The sequence below is a fragment of the Callospermophilus lateralis genome, chromosome 11 (genome assembly GCF_048772815.1).
Source record: "Callospermophilus lateralis isolate mCalLat2 chromosome 11, mCalLat2.hap1, whole genome shotgun sequence".
In the NCBI taxonomy this organism is placed as follows: Eukaryota; Metazoa; Chordata; class Mammalia; order Rodentia; family Sciuridae; genus Callospermophilus; species Callospermophilus lateralis.
Window position 1 is genome coordinate 73995566 of NC_135315.1, and position 14774 is coordinate 74010339.

Consider the following 14774-nt stretch of genomic DNA (forward strand, 5'->3'; position numbering starts at 1 on the left):
AGTGTAGTCCTGGTGTCCCTAGCATATCTAATAACAGTAGCCTCAGAAGTGTCCTGATTTGAACAATATTATTTAATCACCCAAATAAGAGTCTAAAATAAGTTCTAGGAAGAACATCCAAGGCAAACTATTGTCATAAAAATATGACTACAGTCTACTGAAGGGCCCAGAGCTCAATGTAAACTGAAATGATGAGATAATTTTGTAAATATATATCCAAGGTAGAGAAAAATATCTGTACCAAGTCATCCTTTTCACTATTAAAAAAAAAAAAAAAAAAAAAAAAAAAAAAAAAAAAAAAAACATGGTCCCTGGCATTAGAATAGTTAGAATTTAGACCTTGACAACTATTCTATTATGCATACTGACTTTAAACAATTTATGAACTTTCTGAGCCTCAGCTTTCCCATCTGTTAAATGGAAATACTGAGAGCACATTTGGCTCACTACACATCAACTTCATACAATAATATACTAGTGTAATATACTAGTATCTTCAATTCTACCTTAGACTTTATCCTGTAGATTTTTATTTTCCTTAGGAAGGATTCAGTTGTAGATTACCTGCCATCTTGAAATAAAACTAGATTAGCAGCACAAACAATCCCAATTTTACATAAGTTCTAATTTTTCATGACTATGGCAAAATATAAGAGTTTTTAATTCAGTGATAGGGTCTAACTCCAATCAAAATGCTAAAGAATTAATAACCCTTGACAGTTCCCTAGAATTGGTCTCAGAAAGCAGCAGAGGAACTAGATGCTTAATGCAGTCTTCATACTGATGCAATGGAACCGCTGAACACACTCTAATGCATTCATCTCCTATCTCAGAGTTCCATTAAATTTTCACCATAGCTGACCAATGAGTCAGTATTCATTAGTAGGGCTATGGAAAATCTATGTGAAATTCTGATTTGATAAGCTTCCATTGTTGTCTTCGGTGGATTTTTTTTTTCCAAATACAGATCAAGTTATGCAAATGTAGTCACTTCTTGGACTTGTTTCAAATTTAACTATGAACTTTCTCAAGGCTTTCACTGAGATTTTTTTTTCAGTTGAGTAAAAGGCACTGACCCAATTTTAAAAGGATCTGGCCAGTCAAATTTAGTAATTTAGTCCTATTTATTATTATAATTATTATTGTTGTTTAAAGCAGAGATTTAGAAAAAAATTGTAAAGAAAAATCACATGAAATAAATTGATGATTAATGTTTAAATGGTTAAATTCCCCCAAGCAAAACGACTCACAAAGTTATTTACATTACTGTAGGGTCAGCTGCTATACTAATTTTCATTTTCACCAAGAGTGTATAAGAGTTCTTTTTCCTTTAAAATTGATCTGCAGTGCATTTGGCTAAAGAATCTGAATCATATTTTTTAAACTGCCTTATCTTTCAGATCTGGTTAAAAGGCCTCCATTGCCAAAGATAAGAAACTATGCTTCCCAGTTTGGGCCCTGCAGTTATGCTTCCTGCAGGTCCATAACTGTATTCCTCTTTTTCTTTTATTAACAAGCAATAAGTGTACAGATTATTGGGTTTCACTGTGACATTTCCATATATGTCTATATCACACACTGATATTGTCCATCCTCTGTCCCCACTCCCCTGATCCCTTCCTAGTTCTTGTTTTACTTTCAGGTCTATTTTTGGGGGAGTTCCATAATTGAGAGAAAATATATAATACATGTCTTTCTATGTCTGACTTATTTTGCATAGCAAGATGACCTATAGTTTCATATATTTTCCTGCAAATGACAGGATTTCATTCTTCTAATGGCTGAATAATACTCCATTGTACATATATACAATTTTCCGTATCCGTATATCTATTGACTATTTATCTGTAGGCTGATTCCATCTTGGCTATTGAGAATAGTGCTGCAATAAATATGGGTATGGTGGTGCTTCTTTTGTATACTAACTTCATTTTCTTTAAATAAATACACAGGAATGGCATAGCTACATGATATGGTAGTTCTATTTTTAGTTTTTTTTTCAGGACCTCCATACTGTTTACCATAATGGCTACATTATTTTACACACCCATGGAGAGTGTTTGAGGGTTCCTTTCCACTACATTCTTGCAACACGTCTTGCTATTGTTATTTTGATAATGGCCATTCTAACTGAAGTGAGATGGAATCCCAATGTAGTTTTCAGTTGCATTTCCCTAATGGCTAAAGGTGGTGAACATTTTTTCATGTATTACTTGGCAATTTGCTCTTCTCCTGAGAAGTGTCTATTTAAGATCAAAGTGAGCCAAGTATTGCCAGTGGCTCTTGCCTGTGATCCCAGCATCTCAGGAGGCTGAAGCAGAATTGTAAGTTCAAGACCAGCCTCAGCAATTTAGCAAGGCCCTACACAACTTAGCCAGACCCTGTCTTATTAAAAAGGGCTAGGGACTTGGTTAAGTGCCCCTGGGTTTAATCCCCACTACCAGGAAAAAAAAATCTAAGTGTGTGCTCTTTTATATAGTAGTATCAAGAATTTGAGAGAATTGAGCTTTGAATTCAGCCAGGCTTCACTGATTACCCATGTGGGAGGCAGGAATGGCTGTATTTAATAACACCCATCAGACTCATGTCCACAAAGAACATTATATAAAAAAATTGCCCTGATATCACACATTTTAAATTAAGTCACAAACCCTTTCTTCAAAACCTAGTTTTTGGAGTTATGGAGACTTGGCCAATTTGGGATTGCAGTTGCCAGAATCTAGATCAGAAAACTGTCCCTCAATAGTGTTATGTTTTCTAAATTCTTTAGTATGACTAATGACAAGTATACATTGTAATGCCAAGGATGGTGGAGGTGGTGGTGGAGATCCAGCAGATATCTCTGATTGGTAAATGGAAAGAAATCATTGTGTGTGTGTGTGTGTGTGTGTGTGTGTGTGTGTGTATTGGGGGCAGTAAAGCCATGTTTCCTCTACAAGGAAAGAGAGTATGAAACCATTTCATGGTTCTTCATGCCTTACATATTGAAGTTGCTACAAATTACAATCATAAATACTGTCCTACATAGGGAAAGGAAGATGGTACTAAGTCTAGCTTTGTTTGCAATAAACATCCCAAATATTATTCATTTGCCAGAAGTCTAGAGTGAAAAAAATATTAGGGAATGTTTTAATTCAGATGTGAGGTGTCCCCCAAAAGCTCACATGTAGGTTCACAGGAAAAATGATTGAGTTTTAAGAATCTTAACTCAATCAGTGAATTTATCCCTTGATAGGGACTAGTTGAGTGGCAACTGAAGTGCTGGGGTGTGGCTGGAGGAGGTGGGAATCAGGATATGGCTTTGGTATATATTTGTATCTGGCCAGTGGTGTCTCTTTCTCTCTGCTTCCTGATCACCATGATGTGAGCTGCTTCCCTCTGCCACACTCCCCTGCCATGATATTCAACTTTGAGCCCAGAGAAATGGAGCCAGGCTTCTATGGATTAAGACATCTGAAACCGTGAACCCTCAAACATTTCTACAATTGTGCTAGTCAGGTCCTTTAGTCACAGCAGAAAGAAAGAAAAACTGACTAAAACGAGAATCTCTGCCTCCTGAAGTGGTGTAAACTTAGGTTTGTGTTCCCTTATTTCTCTGCTTTACTAATATAACACTTAATGATCCAAAATAGCTGCTTGAGTTTCACCCACCATGACCATGTTATAGTTTCAATATGAGGTATCCCCAAAAGTTCATGTGTAAGAAAATGCAAGAAGGTTCAGAGGTGAAAAAGAATAGATTATGATAGTTGCAACCTCACTGATATGGATTAATTGGTTGATAACTATAGACAAGGATGGTGTGGCTAGAGGAGATAGGTCACTGGGGAGTGGGACCTTAATAGATCAGGTGGGTGTAGCAATCATCCTGCCACTGCAGTGACAGTCTCTGGAAAGCTCCCTGAGTGCATTTATGTTTGCCAAGGGGATGACAACATTTGTATATGTACTATTTTACTACATTGACCATCTCACTGGAAACACAACTTGAATCAGTTTAATTTGGAGATTATAGACACAAGGGTACACTTTAGGATAGTAGGTGTGCTTGTGCACATCTTCTACATAAGTCAGTTTGGCTAACACTAGCAAATTATTACTTCAGTTCCCAAAGCAAGTAATCATTTAAATAATAGCACTGACTTCAAAAAAGGGACATACTCAAAAATATAGATTTTAGAAAAAGATAACAACCTTTGTATCTATGAATACTGTTTCCAAATATCAAAAGAAATAAGATTGTATATTTGGAAAGTGGTTTTATTCATCTTAATATGAACAAAACCCATGACATTAGTGGAAACTGAAATTAATGTCATACTAGTTTAATTTTTAATCAGTATATTGTAAAGTAGACAATCTACTTAAAGATTCAGAAATATATGGTAAAAAGCAATGTTTTCCAGCCTAGTCCCAGTTTTGCTCTGAGGAGCCACCACTTCAGTTTCTACTTTTAGCTCTCCTAGCTGTTGACTCCATATCTATACTATCTAGGGTGGAGGGTGGTTTGTGTCTGTCAGTGTCTTTCTTATCTTTAATGCTATAATATCATAATTTATCAGTCTTAGACATTAATTCATATTTCTGATTTAATAGGAATGAACTGGACTCAGTTCTATCACGCCTCTTCTCTACTCCTCCTCAAATACACATGGTCAGAACAGCTGGTCTTACTGTCTCCCCTCTGTCTTTTCTATTATACTTCTCTATCATAAAAATTTATACTACTTCATTTATCTCTATAATTATAATTCTTTAGTAGGTGCATTCAAAAAGTTTAAATTTTTTAAAAATTGATAATGGCATATTCATGTAAAGTTGTTTACTGAAATGCTGTTAGACTTCCTTCTCTGTTCTTACAATATCATAACCCCTGTGACACTCAAAAATAATTCGCTGTTCATAGTGAAAAAGATGCTCCTATATTTCACATGTGAGAATCATATTAATAATGTTATTCTAATTTAAACCCACATCCAAGATTTTTTCCGTATTTTGGATCAAATTGTGAACAAAACCAATAATCAATTTTACTTGGAACATACAAATATGACAAAATTTTTGTCCAAGAAATATGGGATTAATATATCTGTAAGTCCAAAGTTGTAATTTATGGGTATATAACAAGGAATGATATTCCTACTTTCAACTGCAAGCTCCACCATTCACTTAAAATCATATCATCTTTTAGCTTGGCTTGTTTTTGGATTATAACATTCTTGTACAAATTTCCTCCCCAACAGAGTTTTATTTTATTTTTTCATGTTTTCTAGGTCTTTATGTCATCAAATGCTTTCATCTTCCCAGTCTAGTCTTCCATGTTCTGCTCTTTTTTTTCCCTTGAAGATCTTCTAATGTTTTTCAATCCTTATTCCAATTTGGATTGGTTACTTTCCAGGGTTGTTACCCTGTGATTTTTTTTCACTGCTTTTCAGCTGTATTTGCTGTCCTCTGAATCCATGGCTTTTAATTCTCATTTAAATACCTTCTACTCTGTGACAGGCTACTTTCATGTGTTTAGAAAACCTGAGACCTCATAGGTCAGAAAATACCTTCAGTATGCCCACACACTTAATCAATAGTTTAGTTGGTTGTTAAGTTCCTTTGCATTTAGAAAACAGACTTGCATGTTTCAGTCATAATTGTTCGATTTTTAAACACTAATGGTTATTTTGAATTTTTTTTCTCTCAAAATCATTCGCTATTTTGGATTTATTTTGAGATTTTGTCATCAAGATAATGTATGTAGTTAACAAAATTTTTAAATATTCTTAGCACTTAATTTCAAGACTTATAACTCTAAAAAAGTATAATAACTCTCTGATGGTATAGGTGACACACACCTATGATCCCTCTTACTCAGGTGAATGAGGCAGGAAGATCACAAATTCAAGGCCAGCTTTTGTAACTTAGTGAGGTCCTGTTTCAAAATAAAATATAAAATGATCTGAGGATGAAGAACAGTGGTAGACCTCCCTGTGTTCAATTTTCAGTATTGGGGAAAAAAAAGTAGTACTTTTTTCAACTATGTAATTTTTCTCCATTTTTGTTTGTTTGTTTATGTTGATATGTTTCTCTGACTGCTGTGCTTCCTCTTTTGAGGTATTAATTAGGTGAATATTAAATCATCAGAATGGATTATTTCATTTAATCTTATTATTCTCATATTCTGAAAGAATTGTTTTATTTCCCATTATTTACATTAATTTTCTTATTTTATCAATAATATTTTTAATTTCCTAGATTTTTTCTTTTATTCAACTTGGTTTTTTTGGTTTTTGTTTTTTTGTAAATCTCATTCTCTCACATATAAATCTTTTGTTGACCATTCTACTCCCATGCCTACTAAGTGCAGGTACACACACACAGAGGCACACACACACACACAACTGTATTCTTAACATTCATCTGAGGACATAAATTGGAATTTGCTGTTGTTTTGGACTTTTGATTTTTTATTTAAAACATTCTTTTTTATGCCTTGAATCATCAAATTTACCTACCATACGTTGATTTATTTGTCTCATTCTATTTCTAATAAACTAATGCCTTTGTTCAAATATCTTACAGGCATGGTTGCTCATTTTTATTAAAGAATGATGGTCCACATAAATTGGGTGGAGCTCTAAATGCATGAGTAGAGCTTTATCAATGAGATTGTTTTGCTTAGGGTGATCTGTCAGTGGCTCCAACACCTTCCTCAAATGTCATGTATTTTCAAGGGATGCAGAATACCCTTAAGACTCTTGATAAATGGAATGAATAACTCTGATGACAGAAAGTTTTCAACTTTATTTTATGGTTAAGAAAATTGAGGGGCTGGGGTTGTGGCTCGGTGTTAGAATGCTCGCCTAGAATGTGCGAAGAACTGGGTTCATTCAATCCTCAGCACCACTTAAAAAATAAATAAATAAAATGAAGGTATTTTTTTAAAAAAGAAAGAAAAAGAAAATTGAGGAGAAAAAATTTTAGTGTATTTGGAAGTAATTTGAGAATTCAACCAAGGCAGGTTTGACACTGGATTTTTTCATTAATAAGCAACCTAACTAAACATATGGCTATTGGATTTCTCCCCTAGGATATGTACTTGAGTTTAGTTTAAATGATATATAAAAAGAACCTTTCTCAGTGCCCAGCTTATTTTTGTCATTCAACTACTGTTCAGCTTATTGTTGCCATTCAACCACTGGTTTCTCCCTTTCTTCACTTCTTGATTCTCCTTTCCTTTCTTCTTTTCTTTATTTCATCTTTCCAAAATTTATTTCCTTCCTTTCTTTCCCTCTTTTCTTCTTAGTGTCATGGAGGAAATTATAATCAAGATGACACCAGGAAACCATTATCCCAAGTATTAGTTTAAAATTTGAAAAAAAAAAAAAGAAAAAAAAAAAACAACAAATAAATGATCTCACACTTCATCTCAAAACCCTAGAAAAAGAAGAGCAAAACAACAGCAAAAGTAGTAGAAGGCAAGAAATAATTAAAAGCAGAGCTGAAATCAATGAAATTTAAACAAAAGAAACAACTGAAAAATTTGACAAAACTAAAAGTTGATTCTTTGAAAAATAAATAAGATTGACAGACCCTTAGCCATGCTAATGAAGAGAAGAAGAAGAGAGAACTCAAATTACTAGCATATGGGATGAAAAAGGCATTATCACAATAGACACTACAGAAATAAGAAGATAATTAGAAATTATTTTGAATCCTTATACTCCAATAAAATAGAAGTTAATGAAGGCATCGATAAATTTCTTAAGTCATATGATCTGCCCAGATTGAGTCAGGGGGGATATACACAATCTGAACAGACCAATATCAATTGAGGAAATAGAAGAAGCCATCAAAAGACTACCAACTAAGAAAAGTCCAGGATGGGTATACAGCAGAGTTTTACAAAACCTTTAAAGAAGAGCTAATAGCAATACTTTTCAAGTTATTTCAGGAAATAGAAAAAGAGGGAGAACTTCCAAATTCATTCTACAATGATAACAACACCCTGATTCCTAAACCAGACAAAGGCAGTTCAAAGAAAGAAAACTACAGACCAATATCTCTAATGAACATAGATGCAAAAATCCTCAATACAATTCTGGCAAATCGGATACAGAAACATATCAAAAAGATTGTCCATCATGATCCAGTAAGATTTATTCCTGGGATGCAAGGCTGGTTGAATATATAGAAATCAATAAATGTTATTCACCACATCAATAGACTTAAAGATAAGAAGCATATGATCATCTGGATTGATGCAGAAAAAGCATTTGACAAGGTACAGCATCGCTTTATGTTCAAAACACTAGAAAAACTAGGGATAACAGGAACATACCTCAATATTGTAAAAGCTATCTATGCTAAGCTTCAGGCTAGCATCACTCTGAACGGAGAAAAATTGAAGGCATTCCCTCTAAAATCTGGAACAAGACAGGGATGCCCTCTCTCACCAATTTTGTTCAACATAGTTCTTGAAACACTGGCCAGAGAAATTACATGAAAGAAATTAAAGGAATAAAAAAAGGAAAATAAGAACTTAAATTATCACTATTTGTGGCTGACATGATTCTATACATAGCAGACCCAAAAGGGTCTACAAAGAAACTACTAGAGCTAATAAATGATTTCAGCAAAGTTGCAGGATATAAAATCAACACGCAAATATCAAAGGCATTCCTGTATATCAGCGACAAATCTTCTGAAATGGAAATGAGTACAACCACCCCATTCACAATATCCTCAAAAAAAAAAAAAAAAAAAACTTGGGAATCAACCTAACAAAAGAGGTGAAAGATTTATACAATGAAAACTACAGAACCCTAAAAAGAGAAATAGAAGAAGATCTTAGAAGATAGAAAAATATACCGTCTTCATGGATATGCAGAACTAACATGATCAAAATGGCGATATTACCAAAAGTTCTCTCTAGGTTTAGAGCAATGCCAATCAAAATCCCAATGGCATTACTTGTAGAAATACATAAAGCAATCATGAAATTCATATGGAAAAATAAAAGAACCAGAATAGCAAAAGCAATTCTAAGCAGGAAGAGTGAATCAGGCGGTATAGCGATACCAGACTTCAAACTATACTACAGGGCAATAGTAACAAAAACAGCATCGTACTGGTACCAAAACAGGCAGGTGGACCAATGGTACAGAATAGAGGACACAGAGACCAATTCACAAAACTACAACTATCTTAAATTTGATAAAGGGGCTAAAAGCATGCAATGGAGGAAGGATAGCATCTTCAACAAATGGTGCTGGGAAAACTAGAAATCCGTATGCAACAAAATGAAACTGAATTCCTTTCTCTTGCCATGCACAAAAGTTAACTCAAAATGGATCAAGGAGCTTGATATAAAATCAGAGACTGTGCGTCTGATAGGAGAAAAAGTTGGCTCCAATCTACATATTATGGGGCTGCGTTTCAAATTCCTTAATAGGATACCCATAGCACAAGAGTTAAAAAGAAGAATCAACAAATGGGACTTACTCAAACTAAAAAGTTTTTTTCACAGTAAGAGAATAAGAGAGGTAAATAGGGAGCTTACATCCTGGGAACAAATTTTTACTCCTCACACTTCAGATAGAGCCCTAATATCCAGAGTATACAAAGAACTCAAAAAATTAAACCATAAGAAAACAAATAACTCAATCAACAAATGGGCCAAGGACCTGAACAGACACTTCTCAGTGGAGGACATACAATCAATCCACAAGTACATAAAAAAATGCTCATCATCTCTAGCAGTCAGAGAAATGCAAATCAAAAGCACCCTAAGATACCATCTCACTCCAGTAAGAATGGCAGCCATTATGAAGTCAAACAACAACAAGTGCTGGAAAGGATGTGGGGAAAAGGGTACACTTGTACATTGCTGATGGGACTGTAAATTGGTGCAGCCAATTTGGGAAGCAGTATGTAGATTCCTGGGAAAGCTGGGAATGGAACCACCATTTGACCCAGCTATTCGCCTTCTCCGTCTATTCCCTAAAGACCTTAAAAGAGCATACTATAGGGATACTGCCACATCGATGTTCATAGCAGCACAATTCACAATAGCTAGACTGTGGAACCAATCTAGATGCCCTTCAATAGATGAATGGATAAAAATGTGTCATTTATACACAATGGAGTATTACTCTGCACTAAAAAATGACAAAATCATGGCATTTGCAGGGCATTAGAGCAGATTATGCTAAGTGAAGCTAGCCAATCCCTAAAAAACAAATGCCAAATGTCTTCTTTGATATAATGAGAGCAACTACAAACAGAGCAGAAAGGAAGAGCATGAGAAGAAAATTAATATTAAACAGGGATGAGAGGTGGGAGGGAAAGGGAGAGAGAAGAGAAATTGCATGGAAATGGAAGGAGACCCTCATTTTCATACAAAATTACACATAAGAGGAAGTGAGGGGAAAAGGAAAAAAACAAGGGAGAGAAATGAATTACAGTACATGGGGTAGAGAGAGAAGATGGGAAGGGAGGGGATGGGAGAGGGGATAGTAGAGGTTAGGAAAGGCAACAGTGTAGTAAGCCATTGTTGTAAATTGTGGCCGCCATTAGAAGATGGCGCCGGCTTCCACTGTGGCCTGTGATAAATCAAATTCCTTTGTGGAGAGTTGGCGCGCTATCTCTTGCCACCCTATAAGAAAGACCCACGCGGCAGTTTAAGATTGGTACGTGGGAGGCTTTATTAGGCTGTGCTTGGGCCCTCAGAGGAGGAAGAAGAAAGAAAGGGAGTCACTATAAGATACTTAAATCAAGGCCTGAATAAACTGCTGAAAGAAGATTCCTGAGTTGCGTCTTCCTTGCGGGCAAGGGGTCGCGACAAGTGGTGCCGAGAGACCCGGGAACCAGAACTTTCAGCAGTCAAGGGTGGTGCACCGGTTAGTCCCAGGTAAGGCGGGACCTGCGGTTAAAGCAGAGATTAGTCCTAGGTAATTTAGGACCCGCTGTCAAGGCGGCAGCTCCTCTGTAAAGCCAGAGAGAGCATTAAATCTTATTGCAGCTGCATTGTGTACTTTTGCTCTTACTTTCACTCTTGTTTGTTGTGTGTCTTTTGTTGTGTCATGGGTGCCGTATCTTCAAGTCCGCTTCTCCTGGCCCTAGATAACCTGTTACGTTCCAAGGGCCTAGAAGTGAAACGTAGTACTTTACAGAGATTTTTACAGAAGACAGATATTGCTGCATCGTGGTTTCCGTTCTGGGGCAGCTTTACTCTGCCTAGCTGGGATAAGTTAGGCACAGACCTTGACTTTGCTTCTGAGCAGGGCATATTAGAGGGTGGGGTGATACCCCTTTGGAAGATGATTCGTAGTTGCCTCACAGATAGCAGATGTCAGGAAGCACTTACTAAAGGACAAGAAGTTTTAGAGCACTTACATGAAGAAAAATCAGAAATGGCAGGCAGTGAGGTATTTCAGGAGGGTGGGAGTGTGCGGAGCGAGAAACAGGGGAGGAAACAATTATCTCCGGCAGGCAGTGACGTATTTCAGGAGGATGGCAGTGTGCGAAGCGAGAAACAGGGGAGGGGGCGATTGTCTCTGGCACGGAGTGAAATATTTCAGGAGGAAAGGAATGTGCAGAGCGAGAAACGGGGGAGGAAACGCTTGTATCCAGATCTCAGTACACTGCGCACACTCCCATGCAAAAGTGGGTCAGAAGAGGAGGAGGAAGAACAGGAGGAGCTCGGGAGACTGTCTCGGCAGCTAGGGAATTTAACTATGGGAGAAGGGAATAAAAATAAACAGGAGCTCAAGAAAAATGATCCTCCAGACCCGCCGCCGTACGGTGAGGGTGTTTCGAGGAGAGCTTTCCATGCCCAAACATGGAGGGCTGTTAATGCTGAGATGGGTCTTGCTTATCCAGTTTTCCAGGATGACAATAGGGGAAGATTCCATGAGCCCTTAGATTTCAAAATTGTGAAGACCCTGGCAGAGTCTGTGCGTACTTATGGGGTGGATGCCGCCTTCACATTAACTCAGGTGGAGAGTCTGTCTAGATACTGTATGACTCCCTCTGATTGGGCTAGCCTTGTTCGGGCTTGTGTTTCTCCAGGCAAATATTTGGACTGGAGAGCCTTTGTGCTAGAGGGTGCTGTAGAGCAGGCTGCCCAAAACTATGCGGCGGGACACCCCCATTGGGACAAGGAAATGCTTTTGGGACAAGGCAGATATGCTAATCAACAAACAGGATATCCCCCTGAGGTATATGAACAGATCAATAACATTTGTATCCGTGCATGGAAATCACTCCCAAATAGAGGAGAAGTGTCTGGCAATTTAACAAAAATCATGCAAGGCTCCACAGAACCTTTCTCGGATTTTGTTGCTAGGATGGTGGATGCCACAGGAAAAATCTTTGGTGACCCTGATAGAGCAATGCCCTTGATTAAACAACTTGTTTTTGAGCAATGCACCAAAGAATGTAAAGCAGCAATCGCTCCTTATAAAAACAAGGGCATGGAAGCTTGGATGAAAGTGTGTAGAGAGCTTGGAGGACCTTTAACTAATGCAGGTCTTGCAGCTGCTGTCCTTCGGATTGCAAAAGGGGGCGGTCCTGGTGCCGGAACATGCTTCCATTGTGGTCAATCCGGCCATTTCAAACGTGACTGTCCCAAAAAGGGCAATTTTACTGGACCTCCTCGCGGTGGCCCTTCTAATGGCCCTCGTCAACCGGGGCTGTGTCCAAAATGCAAAAAGGGGAAGCATTGGGCAAGGGAGTGTAGATCAGTGAGGGACATCCACGGACAGCCTATTTCAGCTGGGCCAAAAAACGGCCGAAGGGGCCCCCGACCCCAGGGCCCGCAAATATATGGGGCAATGGAGAATGTCACACCCGAACCCGAGACATGGCCTTCTCTGCGCCATCCCACGAGATGCGGAGAGCCACTACAGGTGCCGCGGGATTGGACCTCTGTTCCACCTCCAGACTCGTATTAACACCTAAGATGGGAGTCCAATTGGTGGAAACTGAGTTCAAAGGGCCTTTACCCCCTGGCACTGTAGGTTTGTTAATTGGACGTGCATCCTCTATCCTACAAGGTCTTCATGTTTTCCCCGGAGTTGTAAACCCTGATACTGTAGGGGCAATAAAGGTTATGGTAGAAGCTCCAAGGGGCATTGTGTCTATCTCCCCAGGGGATCGGATTGCTCAATTGCTAATTTTGCCTAGTTTGCATAATCACTTCCCTGCTGACTCAAGGTCACGGACAGGAAATCAGATTGGTACCACCGGAGGAAATTGTGCCTATTTGTCACTGGATATGAGCAATCGCCCCACTTTGGAATTAAGCATAGAGGGTAAATCTATTGTGGGACTGCTGGACACAGGAGCAGATCGTAGTATCATAGCCCTTAAGGACTGGTCTAGGGGATGGCCAGTGCAGGCTTCTGATCAATCCTTAAGAGGACTTGGATATGCCCAAGCCCCTCAAATCAGCTGTAGACATCTATCTTGGAAGGACTCGGAAGGACATGATGGTACCTTTCAGCCTTATGTACTTGATTTACCTATTTCTTTATGGGGCCATGATCTGATGAAAGACATGGGGTTCACTCTTAGTAATGACTATTCCCCAGTGTCTCAACATATCATGCAAGATATGGGGTATAAGCCAGGTCTAGGACTAGGAAGGCACCTACAGGGACGTAAGCATCCTGTGCAAGGTCATCAAAAGCTTAACAGGTTTGGTCTGGGTTTTTCCTAGGGGCCACTGGGGCTCAAATACCCATAACATGGCTCACCGAGGAGCCTGTTTGGGTGCCTCAGTGGCCTCTTCCCTCGGTTAAACTGGCAGCAGCCCATGATCTAGTCAAAGAACAACTTGATTTGGGTCACATCCAACCTTCTACTTCTCCATGGAATACTCCCATATTTGTCATTAAGAAAAAATCAGGGAAGTGGCGCCTACTGCATGATCTACGAGCAGTTAATGCTCAGATGCAGCTTATGGGGCCCATTCAAAGAGGGCTGCCTCTGCTCTCCTCTGTTCCTCAAGGCTGGCATATAATTGTTATTGACATTAAAGACTGTTTCTTTTCCATTCCTTTGCATCCTAAAGATTCCCAACGTTTTGCTTTCACCCTTCCCTCGTGTAATCATGAGGAACCAGATCAAAGGTTTGAGTGGGTGGTGTTGCCACAGGGGATGGCTAACAGTCCCACGATGTGCCAGATGTATGTGGGAAAGGCACTCGCACCTCTCAGACATAAGTATTCCTCCACCAAGATCATTCACTATATGGATGATGTGTTATTGGCCGCAAAATTAGAACAGACAGTTTATGAGGCTTATAAAGAACTCGTGATGCTGTTGGCTCAACATGGACTGCACATCGCACCTGAAAAGGTTCAAACGGGGGATTCTATCAGGTTTTTGGGAGCAACAATTGGGTATGACAAATTAAAACCACAAAAAATTACCATCAGGACTCAAGATCTCCGAACTTTAAATGATTTTCAAAAATTGCTGGGAGATATTAATTGGATAAGAGGATATTTACATATTCCTAATATTGTGCTCCAGCCTTTGTATGCTACTCTTAAGGGTGATCCAGATCTTGCTTCCCCTCGTAGCCTCACTACTGAGGCTAGAGCGGCCCTTATAAAAGTAGAACAAGCTATACAGCATGCCACTCTATGCAGGCTCCAGAGTGATAAACCTTTCCAGTTATGTGTGCTTGCCACTATGCGGCAGCCTACTGGAGTACTGTGGCAAGATGGGCCTTTACTATGGATCCACCCACATGTATCCCCAGGAAAATCCTTAGA